The 27,202-nt window shown below is 47.2% G+C and overlaps 2 protein-coding genes across 9 annotated transcripts in view; one reads left to right on the top strand and one right to left on the bottom strand.

The window, feature by feature from the left end:
• LOC135898878 (dual specificity protein phosphatase 8-like) overlaps positions 1–27,202 on the bottom strand; it is a 134,765-nt gene that overhangs the window by 105,521 nt on the left and 2,042 nt on the right. The gene's annotated exons all lie outside the window — the stretch shown is intronic.
• The window catches only part of LOC135898887 (uncharacterized), a 129,436-nt gene continuing 122,112 nt past the window's right edge, over positions 19,879–27,202 (top strand). For 4 of the 8 annotated variants that reach the window (XM_065428128.2, XM_065428120.2, XM_065428111.2 and 1 more), the window contains exon 1: positions 19,879–20,473. The gene's annotated coding sequence lies outside the window, so the exon portion shown is untranslated. The remainder of the gene's footprint in view (positions 20,474–27,202) is intronic. The other 4 variants (XM_065428137.2, XM_070528002.1, XM_065428094.2 and 1 more) reach the window with 2 other exon arrangements.

Below are 27,202 nucleotides of genomic sequence, written 5' to 3'. Positions count from 1 at the left end.
GCGACAAATAAACAACGCGCGCGATCGAGGCTGACTCACACCGGCTTCCCACCACTTCCGCGCCGCCATACTTCCGGGGCGGAGAACGGCCGGAAGCTGGAGCCGCGTGCGGAAGGAAGTAAAGCCAAACCGGGTGCGCGTGAGGTGGTGCCGACCACGGATACGCCGAGCGGATACGTGGACGGCGATAGCGCGCTCGACGACGGACACTGAATGGGAATAACGGCTGTACCCCGATGTATACTCACCACTCTGCAAAGCGTGCAAGGCCCGCGCCCACCTCGATCATATTATCTGGCAATGCCCCAAAGCCTCACCCACCAACACCTCCCGCACTAACACACGCATCATTAGTACGGTCGAGCAGTGGGAGACATTGCTGCTCAGCTTGGACCCAGAGGAGCAGCTCTGGGCCGTCCGGATGGCCGAAGACGCCGCCAGAAAGCAAGGACTGGCCGCCGTCTGAGGAAGGGGGGGGGGATTGGGGGTTAGTCTCCCGACCCCCGCCACCCCTTAACCCCATCAAGGACACAATAAAGTTTTATCTCTTCGAAGAGAACCCAACTCCTCATTACGGGGACTCGATCGCAATGCCCACTACTTCGTGGAACCTTACCCACCGTGGTTGCTCAGTGGCTATGGTGTCGGGCTGCTGAGCACGAGGTCGCGGGATCGAATCCCGGCCACGGCGGCCGCATTTTGATGGGGGCGAAAACTTACCCGTGTGCTTAGATTTAGGTGCACGTTAAAGAACCCCAGGTGGTCGAAATTTCCGGAGCCCTCCACTGCGGCGTGCCTCATAATCAGAGAGTGGTTTTGGCACGTAAAATCCCGTAATTTAATTTGTGTTTTTATGCGAAGCATACTAGCCGCACAACCACGCTCTTCCTTGCTGCGCCGCGCGCTCCCGCGTAGCTACCATCTGACGTCATAACAGCTGCAAAAGCGGAGGCGCTCGCCGGCGCGTGACCGTTACGTCACGCGCCGGCGCAGCGCCCCTAGCGGGAGGAGCGGGAGTCAGGTGGTGGCTGCGGCCGCGCGAGTTGGGGCCCAGCTTTTCCTCCGGCTGTCGCGACGTCACGTCACGTGGTTAAATGGCGGCTGCCCGGCCGCGCCCAAGGGCTGAACTGAGTGATTGCAATATGCAACGCATAACAACTAAAATAAAGGCTAGTGTGCTTCGCATCCTGGGCTTAACCTTAGCTAAGCCACAGCCATTTTTTATACGTTCATTTCGTGTACCGCACGTGACCGAAGTGCGTTAGAACAAAGACGCACGCTGTGGTACAACAGCGAACACGGAGCGTCGCCCGAGCTCAGCAGTATGTGCGCGCAAGCGCCAGCACGCGTCTACAGCGACGACGCTGTTGTCGCGATTCACCGCCAGTGCGTGGAAGCTGGCGGGCGCATCTGCGTAAGGCGAAAGCGCGCCGAGATTTACGCGCACGACGCAGGCGCGCGCGGTGAATCACTGCGTGACGTAAGCAAGCGCCGCAGGTCGCGATGACGTGCGCACACGGAAAGAAAACTCGGGCGCAAGCACATGCTCTCTCGATCACCTGCGTGTGCGCCTTTTTTTTTCTCTCTTTCTTTTTTTTTTCGGAATTGCACGCTCGCGTGTGCGTCTATTGCTTGCGTAGCAGCGGCTTGTTTACTCGAGGGCGAGGGAATCAACCTTTCCATCAATCGCGGACGCCGCGCCCGAGGTCTTCCCGTCGAGTTGTCGCCCGTCGCGAAATTGCGAGGTCGACGAAGACGTCCGCGCTGGAAGAGGGCGCCGATGGTGGACGCAGCGAGGGACAAGCTGGCGACAATAAAAAACAAAACAACAACAACAAAAAAGAAACAGACGATATCGGTGAAGCGCTAAGTCGCAACCGATTTGTTTCCATGACGGCATGCCCCTCACGTCGTACCCCACAGTTCAATGTAGAACGACACAAAAAGGAACCGTACAAGAATACACACACGCGAAAAAAAGAAAGAAAGGAGAGAAAGAGACACAGATTAAAGCTATACAGTCGTAAAAAAAAATGAATTTATTATTACTTTATTACTTTTCCTTGTATGCTGTAGTTCACACTTATCGATTTTTAGACAAGCTTTGTGAGCCAAAGCTTGTTGCTCGGTCGCATTCTATGTATCTCTTTGTTGTTTTTATTCTCCATTCCTGTAATAGCCCGATGAGGGCTGACAGTATCAATGAATGAATGAATGAATGAATGAATGAATGAATGAATGAATGAATTCTGGGGTTTTGTCCCCCAAAACAGCGCTCTCATTATAAATATCAATGTCACGCCGTATTAGGGGACTGCGGATTAATTTTCACCGTCTAGGGCTTTTTTTAACACGCACCCAACGAAGTGTACACCAACCTTTTTTCAAGCATTCCGTCCCCATTGCAATGCGGCGCCACCGCGGCCGAGATTCGAGCCCGTGACCTAGTACTCGGCGGCACAACGCGCCACAGGGCCACGGCACAGGGCTATCCCGTTACCTCTCCGCAATTAGTCGCGCGCCGTTACCAAATTAAACCAGTTGTGAGGTCGCGGCGCGTCAGCCTCCTTTCCATGTGGCTAACCTGTCCCGAGGAGGTTTCAAAGTGAAATTCTCCACATCTTAAAACCTCCTCGTCCTGTCCGATGCTATGAATTTAAGCGAGGCGTCATCGACGACGGCTTGACGCGACTGGGGGGGTTCCGTAAAATTCAGCTGGGCACATGACGTCAGCGTCGTCGACAGCGAACGTCGCCAAAACAGAGTACGCAAACCGCTTACGCACAAGTTTTTTTTTTTTTTTTCACGCGCGTCAGAAGTTCGCGTAGCAGGCGCGGAGCGCTGGACAGTATTATAGGCGCTGTCGAAATCGAACAGCCGTGTGCCACTCCCCCCCTCCCCCCCCTTAACCCCCACACCCTCGCCACTGCTTTTTCTTTAAATACCAATAATAAAGAAGGCGCCACTGTTCTGCAAATGAATCAGAATAAGAGCTCGGTGATAACTCTTTTTGTTTAGGAGTGAGGAGACAATGGGAGGTCCGTTAGACGAAAACAACACGCGAAATTGGGCACGGCGGACAGACGTCCCTCGGGGCTGTGTGTGTCGTCTGCTAGCTGCGCACAAGCGTCAACGCCGTCTGGCGCTTCACGGAACAGCGGCGCCGACGACGAACGCGTGCGTTCTCGCGCGCTCCACCGAACAGCGGGGTTCCGTCGCGTAGTACAGTCACGACTGTGGAACGCTTGCACGCCACCCGCGTGTTTACGCCTTTTCGAGTCGCCCGTGCATTTCGTCGCGCGCCGATGGACTGATCGGTTACGCCGTTTCACGTCGTCGAACGCCGTTCTTCCGAGAGGCCTCCACCCCCCATCTCTCTCTCCCCTCTCTCTCTCTCTACCTCTCTCTCTCACTCTCTCTCTTTCGCACTCGATCCCCTTCAAACTACAGCCTTGCATACATCGAAGGAAGGCGAGGAGCCCGGGCCATTTATTAGCGGAGCTTCCAAGGGCTTTCGCAAGGCGGACGAAAGGCTGTGTTACAGTCGTTGCCGAAATCGTAATAAGAGTCGCCGTACGCAATCCGATACGGGCCTACTCGCCGCGCGGCCTTCCACACACGTGCGGAAAACTGCTCATGTCGCGCAGACGCGCACAAATTCCCGTTTACACTGGGTGCGCACGGGGGCAGTGTAAAACGAAATTTGTGCACCCGCGTACAAACATGCGAAGCCCTCGCGTCCGCACGAGTGCGGAAGGCGTGGGGGAAGGCGGTGCGGACTGAGCGCAAGTCGGTTCTATGCCGTGACAACGACATGCGACGTCAAAGAACTGCTAGAGTAAAAAAGGACAGCACACCCTGCAAAAGAAAAAAAAAGATGTGTTCGAAATCACGAGAAATGCCCTTCAGAAGGATCTGTGGCTCCGGCAGCGACTTGCTTATTCAAATATCAATTTGATCGAGACATAAAAAAAAAGTTTTCATTAGCCAATCGCCGAGCCGATAAGAAAGGTGAAATGCAAATGCGCTCGTCTGTCTCAGGCCGAGACTCAACTGGACAAGTCTCGAGAACTTTCGATGCGCGAATGACGAACGACCCAAGTACGCAAAAAAAAGAGAATACTTTGAAATCGGTGACGCTATACTGACGTACCGGCGCTCAAGTTTCAGGGCGAAGTTAAAAAAAAAGAAAGAAAAAAAAAGAGGCTGTTTGACCTTCACCTCCCGTTTAATGATCAACCTATCACCGCTAAAATAACGAAAATATAGCTCTGACAGAACATCGTCCTGAACTGAATCAGGTGTTCCTTTGAACAGTCTTTTTAGTCGACAAGAAAAATGATGATGATGATGATGATGATGATGATGAAGTAATGACGATGACGCTACGGTTGACTGAGCTGCAGGCTGACTGCGGAAGCAGCCTCGATGAATAGTCGCGCGGACGCGACGTCACACAGCGAATAGCTGTTGTAGGACCTCTGGATTTGCTTGGCTACGACCTTGGCTGCAAGCCTGTCGTGACACGCTACGCAATAGATCTGCACTAGAGTGTACTAGTATTCTAGGCATCCACTGTTTGTATCGGCAAGCCCTAAACGGTCCCTCAAAGGAATGAAACCACCACACTAATCTTTCACACAGGTACAAACCGTAAGTCTCAGGGCAATGCTTTAAGTGATTATTAAATACAGCACGGCAGAGATACCGACTTTTCTTTATCTTCTCTTATTGGGGGGGGGGGGTGAGGGGGAGGACGCCCTGGACTAAACGTCGTCTAGTAACTTTTTAAGCAACTTTATTGGCATTTGGGAATCGTAGATATAAAGCCACCCCATCGCATAGGCCTTGAACGATGTGTTGCCAGAAAAGGGGAAAGATATGCTCAGTGTTGTGACGTTCGTTATAATTACAATGTTTTCGCTGAAACACTTCGTTCATTGGATACTGCAGAACGACCCCTGGTAGCGAGCAGTCTATATATGTTTGCGAACGCGACAAGACTTATTAACAGTTAGTTCATCAAGCCAGCTGGGTATGTCGGTTTGCATGCTGCAGACGTTCCTTTTGTCGACGAACACGTGACTTGATCGTCATCGGAGTTTCTCGGCGTTAATTAAAGCCAATGACAACAAATGCATCGCATCGACACAGCTCGCATTTGTTAAGCCTCGGATGGCCGTAATATGATAAACTCGTTCATTTCTCCCGTATATAGAGAAAGCCCATACAAAGACTACCAACCACAAACAATAGGCGAAATGGCAATACAAGCTCCCCGCATACTATGTGGGCGCCTCCCACGCCGTAACACATTTTTTTCTTCGTGCCGAAAAAAATAGGCGGAGCACGTGGATCGTGCAAGAAGATGTCTGTCACAGCCTCGCCGCGATGACACGAGACAATAGTTAATAATGGTTAGGCTAATAGTTTATGTCCGTTTGACGATGAGTTCCTCCCACGTCTGTCTCTGGCTTTGTTTTGTGCTCCGTTTTCTAAATGTTCGTTTTCTTTTTACGACACCTGCAGATGTGCGACCGTCTGGGACTCGTTAAGGTGCGAGTTACAGCGTTCGTCGGAATGCTTTCTGTCGAACACGACACGAGGAAGCCTGCAGGCAGGGAAGCCTCAGGCAAGGAATGCATGATGTTTCTTTCGCTGCTGTTTGCACCAAAATTTCTCGAGACAACCTACACAAAGTCCGCAGACATTTGCCGATAAGATATATTGACACTGTATTAAAAACCTTGCATTCTAGTATATAGACTGTCAATGACTGATGACCTCACCGTTTCGCAACTATAGTATCATTATTATCAGCAGCCGATTTTTATGTACACTGCAGGACAAATGCCTCTCCCAGCGATCTCTATTTACAAACGCAGACAGACTGTCCATTGTATATAGACGGTCCATTGACAAATTCAATAGTCGGGTCTGCAGACGCTGTAAGGACCGTTGGCCTTACATAGGCCTCTCCACAGACATGTGACATTGACTTGTCACCAACTATCGTATACAGAATGCATATACACAAATGTCTATAGCACTACTATAGACTGCTTATACACTTATCGAATTACGCTTTGTCGACTATTGTGTACAGAACGCCTACGGAAAAACCCTGCAGGCTGCTCTATAGACCTAGCCTGTTTATAAGATCACGTATATAACTGCACTTTACTGTATATACTTGTACATAAACTGTATGTAAACTGTATATAAACTGTAAGCTAGAAATGATATAGCTCTATGCCAGCACAAAACACAACGAGCCTTTCGAATTTGTCAGCCGTTAGACCGAACAGGGCTGACCGGCTATTCTATATCGTTCGTTGCTCCTCAATCGTGCTGCTCCTCAAAAAAGTATGAGGAACAAGAAAATCAGCGTTCATTTTCAAGTTGCCGCAGGTAAGCGTAACGTAAGTGCATCTTACTACATCGACGATGCACGCTGGCTTCGCTATAGCCGGCGCCTCGCACACTTCTCCGGTTTTGCCTACGTCTAGAGGGAGACCGATTCCTGCTCCTTTCGTAAGCATGCACTCTTATAAGATGCACTGTTTATATATATAGGCGTGAAACGTACAGGTAAGCTAATCTCGTTTTCACACCGTCTTCTTACGGTGTAGCTAATCTCGCTTTCAGACCGATTTCACACCGTATTTTCACACCGTAAGCCGGTATAGACTGAACAGTCGGCACTTGCGCACCCGCGTACAAATTACGGCCTCGAAACAATCTCTGAGTGCCTTCCCACAACGCCCAACAAATACAAATAGATTTTATCGTTCGCCATGGACCTAAGAACACATTAATGAAAAAAAAAGACATTTGTGAATGCCCGTAAATTCTGTTGTACGAGGCATATGCATTCGTTTTTGCCACCATTCCAAGTTGCGAAATACTTGATCTCGTATGCTTTCTTTTGTACTGCCAACGATCTGTCATGTTTAAAATAACTGTGGCCGCGTTTTCTGCCTCGATTTATGCGCAGGTATACAGACAGTCAAGCAGCCGCTATGCGCCTTCTATCCTGTTACCGGCGAATTTATGTGGTAAATACGTTTTATATGCCTTATGTCATTATGCGGTGAACTGGTCTCACCAGGAAATGCGGCGTGTGCACGGACGGGCAATGAAGCGGCAATTTTGTTTCTCGTTTAACTACTGCGTTTTCTTTTTGACAGTTTCCTCGAGTTCCGTCAGAAATCAATACCTTGAAATCAGACTTCCTGTTCTCCCTCCAGACTTGGATGTCCGACAATTGTTTTTTTTTGTTCTTTTCTTTTTCAAGAAGCGCGTAGTTCGCAAAGACGAGTTTAGACGTGTTATAGCGAAGCGATGCTACGCGGGGCTGCGCAATACGACTGGAATGCAACGATCTGACCTCGCACGACGGAAGCCTGGCCGTATTCGTGTGTCGCTTGCAGTAGTTACACCAGGGGGGGTCGCAAGGGTCACGTGTTCCAGAACGTTGACACCCGCCGGAAACAGGGACGCGTCCATGCGGGCACAGAAGCGGCGGAAACTGTTCGACGCCACCTGCTGGGGATCGGCGAACGCTAGGGCGGATACCACCCCCCCTCCCCCACCGTTACACCTGGTTTTTGCTACTGCGTTACGCTGGATCAGCACCTGCCGACAATGTGGGCGTTCCCTCCGATGTACCTATATAGACCAGTTCATACAGAGCTGCATGCGTGTTAACGCAACGCCTGGCGCACGTTCATACACGAGCTCGGCGTCGTGCACACATACTTGGAAACGACATCAAAACTTGTTCGTAGAAAAGCTATTACAGCAAATCATTTATCGTGCTCCGAGGTTTGTCGGTACTGTTTCGGTTATATAGGACGAAGTTTCAGCTCAGGCCTAACTCCGATGCCAGCTGTCGTTGTTATCCGGTGCTGGAGTTGGTGGTTTGGACTGGGGCCGACACTCCCAACGGTCGCTGGCCTAGGCAGCCGGAGCGCCTAAAACGCGATAGCTTGCCTGCGCTACACCTCGCAATAAGCTGGCTAAGCGGACCCATGCCATCGTCCGTCTCTAACATCGAAGGAAGGAAGGAACAAGTGGAGAAGGAAGGCAGGAAGGTTAACCAGCTTAGCCTAACCGGTTTGCTACCCTACAAATGGGAGCGGGATGGGGGGGTGAAAGATGGGAGAGAGAGAGAGAGAGAGAGCACATAACACAGCAGAGTTGTCTGTTGGTCAGGCGATGAGGTCGAGATGTTGAAGGAAACTGGTTTTGTTTACATATTTTGCACAACTGGCCCCGGACAAAGGAGCACGCTCCATTTCGGAGAGCTTTAAGCTTCTGGGGCGCTATAACGCAAAACTATTCCAAACTTTTCTATTCCAATTCTGCAATCAGCCCACCGCGATTGGTCAAAAACCTTTTGCGTGGCCGTGTAACATTTTCGATAACTTTCGGCACGTTTACGACCTCGTTCTGCCAACTTTTCTTTGCTGAGGATCCGTTTTAGCGTCATTATTAAGCTTCCGTTGCATGCCGCCGCGATTATCGACGAGCCACCGCAAGCTAAGTAAGAGAAAGCGGACCAATCGCAGACGCCGGCACCACCCTCTTCATGCGGTTATCGATATTCAGTGCAGTGGCTCGGCCACATCGAATCCCTCTCCACTTGAGCGTGCTCCGCGCCTCTTGTGTGCCAATTAGAAAATACAAGCCGCTTAGTGCAGGCAATGCTATTCGTTTTTCAAGCAAACAAAAATGACCTCCAACGAACGAGGGGAGCATTTGATTTGTTTGTTCAGGCAACCCTGCGGGTGACCGCCCGACGCTTGCGTCAGCGGTTACGCAAATTTGACGACAGGAGATTGGAATAAAAAACATATTGGAATAGTTTTACGTTATAGGGCCCCTGAGTTCGCTACACGTCTGAGCACACACACGCTACACACCAAGGGTGTCCGCTTTTAAAAGAGTCTTCTTCGTCATTTGATAGAGGGAAAAGTACGCTCGATTCTGCAGCCCGTATGGGAGTCCTTTTTTCCTAGATAACTAGGCGAGGGAATTTGACGACTCTGTCTCGGCCTATCGCAATGGCCGAAGTGTTCGCAAAATGCCACCCACGAGTTGCACCACCTTGCTGGTGGTCTCCACCTCTCGTGTCCGGCCATTCGAAGTTGCCAAATGACGAGGCAATCCGGAAACAGGGTTGCACGCTGTTTCCGCAGAAGTCGTCGACGCCGACTCGTTGCCCTCCGTGGCGGTCAGCTTGCCAGGGTCACGTGACCGGTATTCGCGGTCTTCACCGCTCCCACGGAGTGCGCGGCGGTTGTCGTTGTTGTCGCCTCTTTGTTAGTCCGTCAAAGTCGGCATCGGGCCCCGCTGTGCGGTCCAGGCGGGCGCTGGGGAAGGGGGCTGCCTCGTGGGAAGCGCCCATGGAATGCGCGTTGCCACTTTGGGACGCAACGCCATTCAAATGCGTGTAAGAAACGCGGAAACACTTTTCTGAGATAACCCCTGGTTACCGATGACCGCCGGAAGAAAAATTCTGACTTAGGGCCTGTTCCTTTCTTTTTGATTCTTTTTTTTCTTTTCTGAAAGTACGAAAAATTGATAAGTTCTAAAATAAAAAAAGAATACAAGCAGGAGATTTACGAATTCGCAACTCTGCGCCAAAAAAGGTATCGCCGTTCTGTAACCTGCTTCCGTTAGAACGACCAAAGCGGACAAATCTTGTGTAATATTTTTTTGTCTTACGTGATTTTCTTACAGTGTTTACGCGGGTTTTGCAAATGTTCTACTACAATATACGCGGTGTACTTCAGAGCCACGTATAATACATCGATTTTGTCCGCTTTACTTGTGCTGTTAAATGCGATCGACGGAATTGTGATATGCTTGTTTTATTGATGAGTTACAGATTTGAAAACTTCAAAGCTTTGTTTTCCAAAGACAACGACACTGAATATTTTTTTCCCCAATAAAACATTCACGGGCTAAACAAAATTTGGCGCTGCGGTTGCCGAGAAAAACAATTTCTCCTTTCCCGCGCATTCACACAGGAGCCCCCGAGCTAAGGCTTCCGCAAATGCAAAGCCCGAAAATGTGCTGTCAAATTCAAACACCGGGTACATTCATTACCATCTAGACAAGGAAACAAGCTGAGCGGTCGAGCACGAACTGTAGCTCTCAGACTTGTGGCTCTAACTGGCTGGTATCGCAGGCGTTGGATGTCCGGCGTTGAGTGTAAGGAGATGGCGTAATTGATGCAATGATGTCTCGAATCTAGTTTCATTGTACCGTGAGTGACACCGTTGAGTAGCTTAAAAGATGTACAAGTTGCGGGAGCTTTAATGTAGCGATCGCGTATCAATATTCTCTTTTTTTTTGTTACCTTTTTCGCATAGTCACTGTCACGAGTAACCATGTTTCAGTATTATTATACGCGATACGGCTGCCATGTAATGCCATGCAATTGTTCCTGCGTCCAGAAATGATGCATGGTCCCCACTTGTAGTCCAGCTGACCACTGACTGACATTCACTAAAAGTGATCCATTCATTCATCCATTGGCTCACTGACCAGCTGCTTGATTTATTGTTTCATTCATTCACTTATTAATTTATTCATCTCTGAAGCGCGCACGCTGTCTCGCTCTAGGCGGACTCATGAAATACTTACAATTCGTGGCAGGAAATAAAGTTAACAACACTCCATGACACGATGTGGTGTGCACGAAAGGCCTGGCCCAACTCAAATCTCTCGGAGAAGGAAAAGTGAACAGATGACGTCGTAAAGTGATATCGCACACCGCACTTCTAACACTCGCCCAACTAGAATCGAGCCAGTTCTGCAGACGTCTATACTGAATCGATCTCGACACGGTGTCTACTGCGCTGGCGCCTTGAGATACCCCAATCTTTCTTTTTGCGATTATTATTATTATTATTATTATTATTATTATTACTTGCAGGTATTCCCCGAGTGTCAGCCTATCGTTTAAGCACCGGCGTGTTTTGAACGACGCCTGGCGTGAGACTTCAGACGTCAGGCTTTGCGATGGGACGCACGCGCCGCAGTATGGTCTCGCTTTTCCAAAGATATCTATTCTTTTTTTTTGCGTTCTTCGCACTTTCCTTCTGACCGCCAAGTTGATAGCCTAGCGTCTTTCTGTCCACTTGCTTGCATTGCAAGCGTTTCTCTTTTTCGCTGGAAATTCTTATAATGCACTTTCCAAGTTTTTTTGTTCCCCTCACGGTAAGGACACCAACCACACTGACTGTAACCGCGACGGTCAGCTCCGCGGGGCTCGTTTCTGCAGTGGAGAGCGATATCCCTTATCTCCTCGCAGCCCTCGAACCCTTTCACGCACAGCTGAAGGCTGGACGCCGAGTTATCTCCAAGCGTCCCCACCTCACTTTCACGACGGCGCCTCGGATGTATACAGGGAGCAGACCGTTGAACCGACAAGCGCCAGCGCAGCAATTCTGATTATCTTCCGCACTCAAGCCGTCACGGTGGCTCACTGGACTCGCGCTGCAGCATAGCCCGAGGTTGCAAGTTCGATGCTCGGGCGTAACGCAAACAAAAAGAAAGAGAAGAAAAAACGCTCCCGCACTTTGCTTTGAGCGCACATTAACCATGCAATGCTTGACAGTTGCGCATCAGCAAAACTTAGAACGGCTTGTCCAGCTCCATTTTTTTGCCATGAAAGGTAAGCGCACCCCCCCCTCCCGCCCCCCAAAAAAGGTCAAGTAAATTTTAAATGAGATACTACTTAACTAGTCTAGTAATTATATGAATAGTCGGTTTGCTCAACTGTGCACAGATGAAACTTCACTCCATCATATCAATAAGACGACTGTGGGCTTTGCGTTAAGCTTGCGCTGTGTAAGCCAGCGTCTCGACATGTAAAATTCGGCGTAGCACGCACGATAGACTGGGCATTACGAGGTTAATTAAGGAAATCCCAGGTGGTCAAAATCAACCGAGAGTCTCGGCGCTACTGCGTTCCTCGTCATCCGCCGTGCAATAATGGGAGACGTGAAACCGCACAGTTTTAAGTTTACAATTGTCCAGTCGCGTAGCGTCGGGAGGTGACGAGAGCCGCCGCAATTTTCCTCCCAAATACGCGCAATCAGGATGGGCCGCCGCCATTTTCCTCCCCGATACGAGCAATCAGGAATATCAAATACCGGAAATACGCAACAAAACGTTAGTTACGACAAAAAAGAAAACATACTGGCCGATCCAAACGATTATCATGTGCCTGCGGCTGCGATCGCATCTGGGGTAAAGCCCGTCCCCTTGCCGAAAACGCTCGTCAAACTTCCGCCATTTCTACGCCCAAGCCTTGGAATAGCTTTATGACCCGCAGCTCACTTACCGAGAAATCACCTCCCACTATATCGGAAAGGCAGAACCGAATTCTCGCTCCCACACGCCAAACTCGAACGCGCGCAGGCGGCCCCGTTTCGAATGCTACAAACGGACTCGTGTCCGTCGCGAGGCCTACTAAGCCACTACAACTCGGAAATCCCGGCAAATTGCCCAGACTGCCCAGAACTCTACTGCTCACTCTCGCACATGCTATGGCAATGTACCGCGTTACCAAAGGGCCCTCTCTCCAGTGAGCCCGAACGGGAAGAAGCCCTCAAAAGCCCGGACCTCAAATCTCAAAAGCCCGGACCTCAAATACCAACTCAAGGCCGTCCAGAGGGCCCAAGAACTGGCGGAGCGTCACTACGTTCCCGTCCGACTTGGGCGTCGCCTACGGTTTCGGCCGGAGGAGTTCCCCGCGTGGGATCTCCAACGTCTTGAAACTCCTCAGGACTTCAATAAAGTTCTTGACTGACTGGAATAGCTTTGGAACACTTTTTGTACTAAGCGGAATTGACTTCTAATAAGTTGGTCAAGCACGGCTTAAAGAGCTTTTCTTGCGGTTCCGAAGCAGTAAACGGAGACGGGGAACATTCGTTCCGTCGCACCTGCTTTGTGCAGCCGCTTTGTTTTCCCGACCTCTCGGCATTTCGTGTCATTAAACTTCTTTCTCTCTCTCTCTCTTGTTTTCCCGAGTCGCCAGCGTAGTCCCTGCCGTCCGCAGTTCCACAACACGTTTTTTTTTTTTTTTCGCAAGCCTGGACGCGGCCGCATCTTTCGACGCGCCCCCGTCCTACGGCCTTGTACGTTGAACCGCGGCCCAGAGCCTCCGCAGATTTGCCCGCCCCGACGACACCGAGTATATAGCTCACTGCCGGTTTCTGCACCGAGGACACGCGGTCTGCGAGAGAGTACTTCATCACCTACGCCACTTCATCTCGATCAGCAGCAAGGGAAAGGGTTGAAAGGTTTGCTGAGGGCTGCGTCCGCCTAACGTCACATGGCCCGTGTCTGATACCCTCGCTTTATCTTCTTTCTTCCGTTCGTTTTCGCTTTTACTTTCGTACCGCTTCTGCGAACCCTTTCCGAGCCACATTACATCAGGGCATCAAACTCCCTTTCGACAAAATAAGAATCAAGTGAAAGTAAGAAAGATAGAAAGAAAGAAATAAAGAAACTGGAGGGAGAGGACTCCCGTCAGGCCGAAGGCGACACCGATTTATCGTCGCTGTTTGCCCTCCTGGAGTTCAGATAAGAGAGAGAGACCAGTCGCGCCTGCGCCGAAGGGATACTGGAGAGACCGCGACGACAACCACGAGGTCAAGCCGGCTGCCCCACTCCCGGGTCCGCCACCCCTGCCGATCCCAACAGCGGCTGAACGCTTCGCACTTCCACGAACGGTGGCCGCTTCCTGCCTCCGTCAGAGCTTTTGCGCTGACGTCACGAGCGCGTTCCTGTCACCGAAAAGCGACCCCGCCGCGCAACCTGCCACCCGCACCCGTTTCCAGAAGCCGGAGGTTGCCGGTTCGCTTACCGGATGGGGTCGCCCCGGGAGCCACACCCGAGATCCGGCTGTTATACAGATCTGGGTCTCGGCGAACGTGGAGTTATCGGAGGTTTGCCCGTGGCCACCGCTGGTGTTTAGCGCGCCGAAACTGTACGTAAACAGCTCGGCGTGTCTTGGGTGGACTGCCGTTGTAACAATGCACGGGTGAATGAGAACGTATGTAACTTCCGCGGGGATGTAAATTTTTGAAGAGAGGAGCGGGAAGGTCAACGAACCTCGCAGTGGAGAATGGTCAAAGGTAAGCTTGTGGTGGAAAATAAAAAAAACAAAGAAGGAAGGAAGAAAACCAGACGGAACGAAACGAAGGTTTCCTTTAGGGCAATGGCATATTTCAGAAACACAAATAACGAATCTTAAGGACCGGAAACGAACGCAGAACAAAAGCGATAACGACAAGCTTGGTGACGGAGGTGATCAGCCCGTTTCAATCGAATCGCACTAAATTCCGTTTTTCTTTTACACACACACACACACACACACACACACACACACACACACACACACACACACACACACACACACACACACACGCGCACGCACGCACGCACGCACGCACACGCGCACGCACAAAAAAAAATAGCCGAGGCCCAAACAAGAAGTGTACGTCTCCTCCCTTGACTGGGATTCGGGTGCTCCCTTACAAGTTGGACTGTGACTGCGCTACAAGATATTCAAGATAACTGTGTGAAACAAAAAATACACACTTACTATGGTCTATTACGTTTTTTGATATGTGCATTTTGAAGGGGGACACTCACGATATTTATGCAAGCATCTATAAAAATTTCCAAATCGCGCACCAGTCGCAGACGCTCAAGGTTAGACACGATGAAAACGTAACGAATAGGGATATACTGGCGGAACACAAAAACGCGAACCTTTTCGTGAGAAATCCAGGTACCACAAACCAATCTACAGTCTTTCATGAAGGAGCCCTTATCCGAGCTCAGTGCGAAGCTCTTATACGAACTGTTGACTTTAGCATTGCAACATGACCTCTTGGAAATCGTTACTGCCGATGATGAGCTACTGCTGCTAAGCGAAGTAACTTGCCTGCCTCGAGGAAACATTCACAAATTGCTCCGTACCTAGTTGCGCTGGTGACCGTATTACTAAATACTACGAAGGCGGCCGACATAAGTTCAACGACTGCTCGATGACCGCCAGAAAAAAAAACACAAAAAAACGCGCTCACATGTGTCGTGATTGAAAAGGTAAAAAAAAAGAAGAAATAAACTTAATATCGGTGAAGCTGAAGTTGTGGTTTTCAAGGAACTTATTTTACTATGAGAGTCAACCTTCCAGACATTAAAAAAAAAATAATTCTACCTGGTGCCCGTGTAATAGTTTGCATAGCAAACCCGCGTTCCGAACGGAACGGACAAAACTTTTTCGCTACATTGTATGGCGCCTGCGTCTCATCTACTTATCCAGCTTGATTTTCTTTTCTTTCTTTCTTTTTTGCCCTCGTAATGAGAATCAAGTCCACCGGCCGACTAGCCCCTCTGACAACGCCATAGACTACTGCGATTTCCCCGCTGTGAATCAAATGCAGCAACAGTCCAGCGATCGAACGTAAAATCGTACGCGCAACCACAAAGGGAAGTGACGTGAGTAGTTCGAAAACGGCAAGACGTCTCTAGCGAAGCTATACAGACAGTGCTCCAAGCACGGCAAGAAAATAAATGAATAAATCCGCACGTTCTGCATTAAAGCATTTTCCCTCTTTTAAGTTCACGCTGGGAAAACCCATAAGAGAAAGAAGGCCGTGCATTCTCGAAGTAAACTAATTGAAATGAAATGACGTTTTCAAAGTGTACGCGGGAAAGATGGATCCTTACAATCAGGTGTGGCACATTTTTCATGCCAATATGCATCAAATAATAACTAAGTAAACGAACAAATAATAACTAAGCAAGTAAACTAAGCAATCACTAAGTAAACAAAATGAAATATTGAACCAATCGTCCCAAACTGTTATCTAGAGGAACGCTTCTGGGAAACCGTCCACCAAAACGTCAGTGTATTTCGTAACACATTGTAAGGTCGCATCTCTCGGAAGTAGTGCTAGAAAAGTCACAGCACGTGGCCTAAAGTTAGCGAAATCATCGTCGAAAAAAATTTGCTTGCTGACCATGTCTGCCTAGCCAGGTAGAAATTAAAATGACAAGTGGGCGGCAAGTTGGGCGGGTTGGTAACTTACGTGTGGTGGTCGCGCTATTCAACTTAAGATTCAGAGTGACAGTTTTGCACAGTTTATTGTATTGTTATTTTTTTTGTCTGTTCGACGCGTGAGAAGCTGGGATAAGAATAGTACATATCGCACGTGCGCCTCTGAATAAACGCTGAAGTCACCGCATGTCAGGTCTGCCTTTTCTTTGTCGCCGTATTTTTTTTTAGCGGTGTTTTACATAACAATGCAGCCACGTAGTCCATCAGGGGAAAAAACAAACGACGGGGGTCTTTCTTTAAGTGCTCCGCATAAAAAAAAGAAACACCTGGTGCATACGGAGGCTCAGTTTATGTCTCATGGCTTCCCGTTAGGCTGACATTTTTTTTTATTAAAGATTGGCGAAGTGCCAAGATTGGCGAACATTGAGTTAAAGGTCTCCTCGCTATAAACCGCGTCTTACGGGCTACGTTAAAAAAAATAAAGAATAAAGAGAGAGAATCGTGGAAGCGCCCGCTCCGATTTCCGAGCTGCTGAGAGGAAGTCGACGACAGAACATCTTCCGGTTCCATCTGCGCATATTCACCCATTGCCTGCCAGCTACCAAACGAGGCTACAAAAGGTCAAACATTAAAACCCACGACCAATTACTCGCGCGGAGCCGCGCTCCGGTCAGGTGACCCACGAACGTTCCCTTAAAACCTTCAATAGAATTTTCGGACTGCATCGGTGGCAGACTGTTTTAATAATAATAATAATAATAATAATAATAATAATAATAATAATAATAATAATAATAATAATAATGTTTTTATTACCAAGTAACATTGTAACATTGTAATAGCCAGCCTGCTTAAGCATTAATGCTCCTGAGCGCAGCCGGGCATTACAGCGTTGTTGTATCAGTGCAGAAGCATGCACAAATTAAACATAATTTTAGAGACACATCGTTCACATCACGAGGAAACACGGGTTATGCAGTAGAACATCCTCGTGTCGCGAAACAGCGAGGCAAGAAACGAGGCCTCAGACAAAAACAGAGTTGGGTACTGTTACGTTTCATCGATGTATGATAAAAAGAATGCACATTGTTGGCACAGATTCCTTCGTTTACCCAGTACGGCTCTCTGCAATTCACAACACTATACCTTTCTATTTTTTAAATAGCTATAGCAATAGCTTAAGCGTTCCGGACTGCGTACACTGAACTGAACGCCAGCTTCACATTATTGGTCAGACAGTGGCTTACGAACTATTTTTGGAGTGGGGGGGGGGGGCGGCAAGCCATCTCTTTCTATATATATCAACACACACATTATATATATATATATATACAAACAAACACACAGACAGAAATTTTTGTGACAAAGGCTGGACCCCGGCCGAAACTGCCGAAAAAAAAATTACCGACTCGTCGCACATTTGTCCTTTCTTTATTGTCCACTTCTTTAAGACAATTGGATCGCCCAGAGAAACGTCCATCTGGCATACACATACGTAAGGGTTGCGGCTTGGCAACTGATCGTTGCGGCATTCGTGCCGGCCGGGGTCCCTCCGCCGTCTCTACCCAGTCGGCGCGGATGCCACGCCAACAACGGAAGCACCGCTCCCGTAAACCCGTACCTAATTTTTCCCCTTTGACTCGTGCCGTATGCACGTTGAGTTTTTGGCGTGCTTTGCCCTCAAAGCCTGTCACACGAAGGGCTCCTCCTGTCGAGGAGAGAGGAGCAAGCCGGCGCTCAGAGAGGGTGGGGAAGGGGGGGCTCGAGTAGACGCCGCTTAAGCGGTCGCAGGCCAAATAAACAATGACTTGTTATTTTATTTAACGCGTTAATGACGTTGATTTATTGTAAAACATTCATTGGGAGGTTACACCGACACCCGCCGTGGTTGCTCAGTGGCTATGGTGTTGGGGTGCCGAGCACGAGGTCGCGGGATCGAATCCCGGCCACGGCGGCCGCATTTCGATGGGGAGCGAAATGGGAAAACACCCGTGCACTTTGGCCTACGTGCACGTTAAAGAACCCCAGGTGGTCGACACTTCCGGAGTCCCCCACTACGACGTGCCTCATAATCAGAAAGTGGTTTTGGGCACGTAAAACCCCATAATTTAATTTTTTTTTTTTAGGTTACAACGAAATTCATGTTCACGACTACAAGGATCGTGCTCCAAGCGGGCCTAGGTGGCACGTACTGTATAAAAACATCACCTCCCTTGCGAATTACCCGATTGCAATAAAAAAAGGCCGTAAATTGCCTCAGTGAAAGTTATCTTTGTCACTGAGAGGTCAGGTTATCAATCGCACATGATAAACCATTACAGTGTAGTGTTGCAACAGTTCTTTCGAAGCATCCCGCTGAAGTCAGGCAAATAAGAAAGGTCACTAAAATTCTCGCTAGAATTGTAAAGCTCTATATGTAAGCTAACGTGAAGTAAATAATTTAACTAGACCTTTCATGTTGGTCCAACGTCCGTGCAGGTGAAGGAAAACTGAATTTACCAGCAGGTCATAGAGGGCTTTAACTTTACAAATGTATTTGCTATAGGGTGGGCGAATATTAAAAAGTTTAGTACACGGACAGTTGGTGCGTAACATCTCATTCGTATTTAAAAATGAACTACTCGGTATTTGCGAATATCGAAACTGACCGAATGTTTCGCAACAATCGACTGTTAAAGTCGGGTTACACGGTTCCCCGCCCGCCGAACAAAGTATCGCCAATTATCAGAGGTAAGACAACGACGCAGTTTTTTGAAGCAATGCAGAAACCAAATCGGTAATGCAAGCTTTTGTTTTCGGGATTGCGGCGGAAGTGTGGCACTGTTTAACACTTGTTGGGTTAGGTTATCTTGTGCACGTGCATAAATATCCCACAAAGTGAACTTGGGAGCTGCAGTCGCCGTCGCACGTGCAACGTAATGCGGAGGTTGTGGGTTCGGATCCCACAGCCAACAAGTTGTTTCTTCCCCCTCCATTTCCCTTTAGCTGCTAATTCTTACAATCCCGTCAAAAATGTACAACTAATTTCTTATATGCATACCTTTTCTTCATTATCTGTTGGCTTTATGTGGTTGTGGCTAACAATAAATCGGGTCCTTCGGTCCCCCTTCTTCTAGTTAAGGGCAACCGGTTATCTTTGCTTCTGGTTTGCCAATTAGTCTTTCTTGCAGTCTATAGTCACGTAGCAGTTTCATCTTTTGCGTTGCAAACAGTGGCGATTTCCTCGAAGCAGACACTGTATTGTGTCTACGGCACACAAATATTCCATTAGCCTTTACTTTTCCCTTTTCCATAACTTCTCATATTTTTTTTTTCACAGCTGTTTACTAAGTGCTTTCGAAAAGATACTCATACAGCAGCGTGTCATTCTTGGAATGTTTGTTGGCAACCAGGTTCCAAAGGTGCCAGCCAAGCGGCTAGTCGTGCAGTTCTTTCCACAACAGTTGGGGTGATCTTGTGATCAAAACGACGCCAATTGCCCGTGATAGTTGACTGTCTATTGAGCGAAAGTGTGTCGCCTGCTTAAACGGAAATAAGCACTCCTGCTGAAAAAAAAAAAAAAAATTCGCGTTTGCGTTTGGTTGATATTCGATACTTACTATTCGTATTCGAAAAAGCCAGCATTCGCCCACCTCTAATAATATCTACATTACGAATTACGACAGCTTAAATATTTTTCATCACCTTGAGATGGGAAAGTTGCGAATACGGCACGATTCAAGAGAACACAAGGCAACGTAGTTTTCCTACCACGCAAATGCGCTTAGTCTACATATTATCCCAAGCACTTTGGCAGTAGCGGCAGCATCTGACGCATGTCCGCTGAAACACGTTTTTGAAATATTACAGCCTCATCGCCGATACTGTGAGCCCATACCGCCGCGCGGATTTCCCTGCCATAGATCTACTATCAACGCACATTCCGAAGCGCCCCCTGGACCAGTGGCTATATCAAGCCCTGACAACCGTTTTCCTGCGCACTTTGGCAGTAGCGGCAGCATCTGACGCATGTCCGCTGAAACACGTTTTTGAAATATTACAGGTACGGTGGCTTCTGCCTCGTCTACAAGCTTTACCCGTGGAATCGTCGGGCGCTCGTCGCAAGACTGTGGTGCCCGTGCCCCGTCTTTGGCCTACCCCGGTTTCAAGCACTCAACTTTACTCCCGGTTTCTTCTGCCACTTGCAGCCTCATCGCCGATACTGTGAGCCCATACCGCCGCGCGGATTTCCCTGCCATAGATCTACTATCAACGCACATTCCGAAGCGCCCCCTGGACCAGTGGCTATATCAAGCCCTGACAACCGTTTTCCTGCGCACTTTGGCAGTAGCGGCAGCATCTGACGCATGTCCGCTGAAACACGTTTTTGAAATATTACAGGTTGGTGGTTTTCTATCAGTTACCTTTTGTATGTGCTAGCCACTGCTGCCAACGCTGCTTGAGATTTACGAGTGTTACTAGTACCTGTTGAAATGTCGCGTTGTTGTGTGTGCCGCTCCGCGGTGCCTGACAATGGCTTGTACATGACTTGCTGTGAGTGCAAATTCAAATTTCATTTTGGTTCGTGCTCCGGTATAACGGAAGACGCTTTTACTGGAAAGCGCGACATGTCTAAGAAGGCATGGAAATGTGAGACATGTCGGGGGGTGGGACAAGGGGCGGATGCTGAAATTGAGCGGCACACGCCGCAGAGAGACATAGCAGTTCGACTTCTAGCAATCGAATCCAAGCTAGATACCCTCTTGGATCTGCCAATCAAACTGGTGGAACTAGAATCGTCTGTGCAACATATTTCTGATAAATTCGATGAATTTCAGACGAGGCTGCAGGCTCAGGAAAAAGTTACCACACAACTATCAAACAGAGTTGATCAACTTGAACATGCAGATTCGAGCAGTGAATTGTCTCAAATCAAACGGGATCTGGATAACCTTGAATGCCGTAGCCGCAGGTTAAATATTGAAGTACACGGTATTACTGAAAGCGAGAACGAAGATCTAATGATGAAGGTAAATGAAGTAGCGATGCAAATTAAGCTTCCACTATTGAACAAGAGTGATGTTATGGCTATACACAGACTTCCCGCTAAACCAGGCAAAACACGGGCGATCATTATCCGTTTTGTTCACCAGGAACTTCGCGATTCCTGGCTTGCTAACAAGAAGCAACTAAAGGACCATGGGCACGTGTTTTTCTGTGAAAATATGACACGGCTATCACGTGCTATTTTATCAAAGACGAAGGAATGGGCCCAGACATCAGGATACGCATACGTCTGGCATTCAAACGGTAAAGTTTTGGTGCGAAAAAGGAGCGGCGACCGAGCTGTTGTCATACGCGGCGAGGAGGATCTGGCCAGTCTTACAGCCTCGAAGTGATGGCGGCATACGTGATAGCAAAAGATGTGTTATGTTTACTAAACCACAATGGCGACCCTGGAATTCCAATTTTCTGGGGATGTCGCGTCGTTAAAGAACCAATGTCCACTTTCAATATTTCATTTTAATGTGCGAAGTTTGAGAAATAAGTTTGATGAAGTCAGTTTGTATCTGTCTGAGCTGCAACACTGCTTCGATTTGCTTTGTTTTAGTGAAACGTGGTTTACATCAGAGGATGAATGCGCTTCTATTTTTGGATATGACTGTATCTCTGTTTACCGAACGAAAAAACTAGGAGGAGGAATTGCTATTTATGTCCGATCTGGTTTGTCGTACAGTATAATCCCCGAGCTCAAGATTGTTAACGAATGCTATGAATGTATTGGTCTTCAGTGCATGAACACCTTGATTTCGGTAGTGTACCGCCCGCCATCTGGATCCATGTGCAAGTTTTTAGAATTTACTGAAAAATTATTAGAACTCAGCACCGAACTTAAACTCGAAACAATATTAATGGGCGATTTTAATATAGATGCTTGCCCAGACAACCTAGAATATACGCGTTTTCAGGAAACTTTTGAATCATACGGGTGTTCAAATGTCATCAACGTGCCTACTCGCATCACACCCACAAGCCAGACAACACTTGACCTCTGTGTGACGAGTTTTTCTGCTGAATATGTAAAGGCAGGAGTCTTGATGTGCGATCTTAGTGATCACTTGCCTATATACTGTCTGCTACCTCATAGACAGCCATCCAATATATGCCCTGAAAGCTTAAAAAGAATTTATTCAGAACAAAGTGTTAAGAAATTTGTTGAACTAGTCTCTGTTTATCGGTGGGACGAAGTGACCGCGGAAACTGATGTAAATAAGGCTTACGATGTTTTTATATCTACCTTCGCGTTGTTATACAACAGATGTTTCCCACTTAAGAAGCTTAAAAAACACAACAAAGCCAGAAAGCCTTGGATAACTCGTGACCTCTATAACAGGATAAAATGTCGAAACAAGCTCTTCCAAATCTTTTTGAGTAGCAGAAGCGAAGATGACTTTCGGTCTTTCAAATCTGAGCGTAACAAATTGAATTCCGATATTAAACGCTCTAAACAAGAATATTACGCGAACAAGTTTTTTGCTATCATGGGAAATTCAAATCTCATGTGGAAAGCGATCAATGAAATAATTAACAAAGGCGCTATCACAAGAAAAGTTGCATTTCAGCATAGTGAATTGTCAGATATTGAGGTTGCAAATACTTTTAATTCTCATTTTATTGATGCTGGTGCGTCCTCACAAAATGATACACCAGTCTCTTGCACGGAATATATATTAAATCGATGTTCTTCTACGCTGTTCTTGGCGCCTACTGAGCAGCACGAGATACAGACAATAATTTTATCGTTGAAAGACAGTTGTGCTTCAGGTGAAGATGATATAAAAGTGAAGCCGTTGAAAGCCGTCAGTGAAATTGTAAGCACGCCTCTTTCACATATCTGTAACTTAATTCTTTCTAACGGTGTGTTTCCAGATAGGATGAAGCTAGCCCGAGTGACAGTCATTCATAAGAGTGGCCCAGTTAACGACATGAATAACTACAGGCCAATATCTGTTCTTTCTGTCTTCGCGAAAATTGCTGAGCATGTAATTAATAGAAGACTTTGTGAGTTTCTAAACACGTATAACATAATAGCTCAGGAGCAATATGGTTTCTGCAAAGCTAAATCTTCAGAAACCGCTTTACTTGAAATAAAGGAACAAATCCTTGACAACATAGAAAACCGAATGTTAACTCTAGGTATCTTTCTAGATTTTAGGAAGGCCTTCGATTGCGTGCAACACGATGTCCTTTTGAAAAAGCTACCTCTTTATGGAATTCGTGGTGTCGCATTATCCTTAATAAAAAGCTATCTGACCTCTAGAACACAGTACACAACAATAAATGGAGTTAGTTCCGAAATTCAGCACATTAAGTACGGCGTGCCGCAAGGATCCGTCTTGGGGCCTGTTTTATTTTTACTCTATATTAATGATATTGTCAATATTCAAGGCTGTTCTAATATTATATTATACGCGGATGATACTAACGTGTTCTTCTCAGGAAGGGAAATAGGAAATCTTTTTGAGCAGGCTAACATCTGGTTACAGCAACTAGGCTTGTGGCTAAATGCGAATAAACTCCAATTAAATATAACTAAAACTAAGTATCTAGTGTTTAAATCAAAAGGAACAATAATCCATCCTCAGATAACACTCCAGTTTCAGAAGGTCAACCTCAAACGGGCATCAACAGCCAGATTTTTAGGAGTTATATTCCATGAAAATATGTCCTGGTCACCGCACGTAGACGTTCTTAGAAAAAATATCGCTCGTGCTGTCGGTATGCTAAATAGGTTGCGATATTTGCTACCGATAAATGTGAAGCGCAATATTTACAACGCGCTTATACATTCTCGATTAACGTATTGTTTGCTAGTTTGGTCAACCACTACACAAACTAACTTAAAATCAATTCAAACACTCCAAAACCGCGCACTGCGCGCGATAGGTAACTTAGAACGTACTGATACCACTAAACTATACTATAACAAATATAAAATATTAACAGCATCAAAACTTCACACTTACAAATTATTCCTCGAAATTTCACGGCAATTCTGGGAAGACAAATGTTCCTTCCAAAGTAAATACCATGGCAGAACGACAAACTATAACCTCAGAAAAACTCTGATAGAAAAACCACGTTGCAGAACGAAATACGGAGATCAAAAACTAGCAGTTCAACTTCCTAACCTTCTAAACGACTACCCCTTGGTATTGGACCTGCTAAATTCTGGAATTTCAAAGCAAAACTTTAAGAAAACGGTAAAAGAATTGTTACTATCCGAAGACTAATAGAAAGGTTGAACTACAGGTATAGAAAATTTTGTTCATGTTTCTTGTTGTTTTTAGAAAACTGTGCAAACTTTAACCTTTCAGCTACAGGTATGGAAAATTTCGTACATACTTTTTTTCCCTGTTGTTGTTGTGCTTCAACTGATTAGAAAACTGTATAAACTTTAACCTTTTTTTTCTTTTCTTCTTACGCGAATTGTGTACTCAAGTGTTGAAAATGTGTACTACTTTAATTTCATGTGTGACTTCCTGAAAGCCTGCCACTGCCATGTTGCTGCCAATGTACGGGTGGCACGGCCTAGTCAGGCAAATGTTTTGCCTTTAGCCGTGTCCCCTAAGACAATCTGTTCATTGTCTTAAATAAATCAATAAAGAAAGAAAGAAAGAAAGTGTTTTTTTTTGTTGTTGTTGTTCTGGACGTTCGTGGTAGGAGAACGAAATTCTGTGGGACGCGCTTCGCCACGTATTGTTAACACAGCGATGACTACTATACTATATACCATATTTTACTATACTATGTACTATACTAATACTACATTTTCGTCCTCGACCTGCCTGAAATCCACCCGCCGTGGTTGCTCAGCGGCTATGGTGTTAGGCTGCTGAGGACGAGGTCGCGGGATCGAATCCCGGCCACGGCGGACGCATTTCGATGGGGGCGAAATGGGAAAACACCCGTGCACTTAGACTTAGTTGCACGTTAAAGAGCCCCAGGTGGTCGAAATTTGCGGAGTCCTCCACTACGGCGTGCCTCATAATCAGAAAGTGGTTTTGGCACGTAAAACCCCATAATTTTTTTTTTAACCTGAAATCCGCCGTGAAGTACTGATTAGTTTGAAAGCCATGAGAAACAGAAGCATCATCATCACCATCATCATCAGCCTGGTTACGCCCACTGCAGGGCAAAGGCCTCTCCCATATTTCTCCAACAACCCCGGTCATGTACTAATTGTGGCCATGCAGCCCCTGCAAACTTCTTAATCTCATCCGCCCACCTAACTTTCTGCCGCCCCCTGCTACGCTTCCCTCCCCTGGGGTCCAGTCCGTAACCCTTAATGACCATCGGTTATCTTCCCTCCTCATTACATGTCCTGCCCATGCCCATTTCTTTTTCTTGATTTCAAGTAAGATGTCTTTAACTCGTAAACAGAAACAGAAGCGATATCTGTCATACGCCCGGAAACGAGCTCAGCTGTTCAGATTTCAACGCATTTTTCACGCACTCAGTATGTGTCATTCACGTGCTGCGTTCTCAATGTGAACATAAAATGTATAGCATCTGGTTTTGGTAAATTAGCTTAGTGACACGCTCGAGCGCGTCCATCAATTAAATGCGCTTAGAGACACCAGTTAACCCGGAACGTTTAGGCGCATTCAAATAGGTTTTCTTAAATAATAAAGAAACTTCAAGTGTGTGAGCCCAAAGTACGCGATTGCCATGATAAAGCACAATCACAGTGTGAAGGCTCCCAACCTGAAGGCGACCGTTGCTACGTAGTAACGGAGCCTATGCGTCATGCAGCAGAGTTTCGGGCTGCTATACATGCAGCTTATGAATAACAAACTGTCTTTTATAAGGCCATTTTTCTATCTTGTGCGTCCTTAAAATATCGCCAACTGTTCATTCAAGTGACTAAAAATGTCGCTGATTACCAAACGGAAAACTTTGTCATAAACAGAGCAAAGTATCTATAAGCGCAACAACAAAATGGCTAAAATGATAACACTTATTAAACAGAGGTAAATTACTAAAACCAAATCTGATTTCTAATGGAAAGCTTGACAACAGCTGTTGAATTTGCCAATGTGCAGTCCGACAGTGTCCGCTTTCAAAAATGTGCGTGTGTGTGTGGCCTAGCAAATAGCCTATTTCGCCATTCTTACAAGCGGGGAGTGGGCGGTACGTCTCCCTCCCTCCGACAGATTGGCCTGTGATAAGCCTCTTAGGGCTATACGTAGCGTTTGCTTTTTGGTGACACGCTTTTTGCTAAACTCGCAGATAAAAAGTAGTCGGGGAGGGGACAGATGCCCCCCTGCCCCCCCGCCCCCAGTGGATACACCTATGTGGTTGGACCGGGAATATTGAAATCTCGCTGTATTTTTCGTCCGCGTGTTTCCGTCACTTTTTGAAATGCCATCCATGACATTCGATCCCCGTTACAGAGCGGGCACTCACGCCATGTTGTAGTCATGGTAGTTTTTCAGCTACTTGTTTACTACTTTTGTGTCGTGAGCGTGACTCCTGCGTCCATGCACTTTAACCAAATCCCAAATCAAATGAACAGTGCCTCACTAGAACTTAAACGTCGCCGCAGAATCCTTACCTGGGTGCAATGCTAGCCTGACAAACAAGATGTAGAACCTGACTCGTCGAAACTAACCGATGCTGTCAATCTGGGCGGTGTCTAGTTTCGCCACATTGTGCAATTCGGTTACGCTAACGTTCTGGGCCAATCACAGCCGCCATAATCTGATCGAATCGGAGTTGACACGGTCGATTCGACAGTGTGGCGTAATTTGAGCTCGAAACAACACCGATCGACAAAAGAACGGTGATGTCCACCAGTGTGCGTCGCTACCGGAAAGAAATCTCGTGTCATAGTCCTTGTCTCTGAGCACACCCTTACTTTTTTTTTTTTTGGCTGACACGTGTTTAAATATCATTACGCATTTGAGTAGAGATTTTTGGAAACCTGACATTCCGCCGGCAATTAAACTGACTAACCCGCTGTTACCGCTCAGCGACAATCAGTTCGTTTCATCAAGCACGCTATGCCCACTCTTTCTTTCTTTTTACATTCCTTGTTGCGTGTCGTCACTAAAGCGTGCATGGAGG

This window comes from Dermacentor albipictus, chromosome 10 (genome assembly GCF_038994185.2).
Source record: "Dermacentor albipictus isolate Rhodes 1998 colony chromosome 10, USDA_Dalb.pri_finalv2, whole genome shotgun sequence".
In the NCBI taxonomy this organism is placed as follows: Eukaryota; Metazoa; Arthropoda; class Arachnida; order Ixodida; family Ixodidae; genus Dermacentor; species Dermacentor albipictus.
The sequence above is the reverse complement of the archived record's forward strand: the minus strand, read 5'-3'. Positions and strand labels throughout refer to the sequence as shown.